The sequence below is a fragment of the Eimeria mitis genome, genomic scaffold (genome assembly GCF_000499745.2).
Source record: "Eimeria mitis Houghton genomic scaffold, Emh_scaff1587, whole genome shotgun sequence".
NCBI lineage: Eukaryota > Apicomplexa > Conoidasida > Eucoccidiorida > Eimeriidae > Eimeria > Eimeria mitis.
In genome coordinates this window covers 7,773-7,999 of record NW_013569874.1, presented here as the reverse complement: position 1 = coordinate 7,999, position 227 = coordinate 7,773, and the positions used below count along the sequence as shown (strand labels likewise).

At 55.9% G+C, this 227-nt stretch overlaps 1 protein-coding gene across 1 annotated transcript in view; it reads right to left on the bottom strand.

Moving 5' to 3' along the window:
• EMH_0040090 (zinc finger MYND domain-containing protein, putative) overlaps window positions 1-227 on the bottom strand; it is a gene marked incomplete at both ends in the record, with an annotated part of 9,576 nt that overhangs the window by 2,623 nt on the left and 6,726 nt on the right. The window lies entirely within an intron of this gene.

Here is a 227-nt window from a genome sequence, read left to right as displayed (position 1 = left end):
GGAGGGTCAGGGGTTGCGCTGGGTTGAGGCAGAAAGCAAAAAAAAACAAATCCTGCTGCTGCTGCTGCTGTTGCTGTTGCTGCTGCTGCTGCTGCAGCAATAGAGCAGCAGATACAACTGCACCAGCAGCACCAGAAGCAGCAGCAGCAGCAACAGCAGCAACAGCAGTATCAGCAGCAGCAGCCGGACAGCTGCAGCACCAGCATCAACACCAGCAACACCAGCAA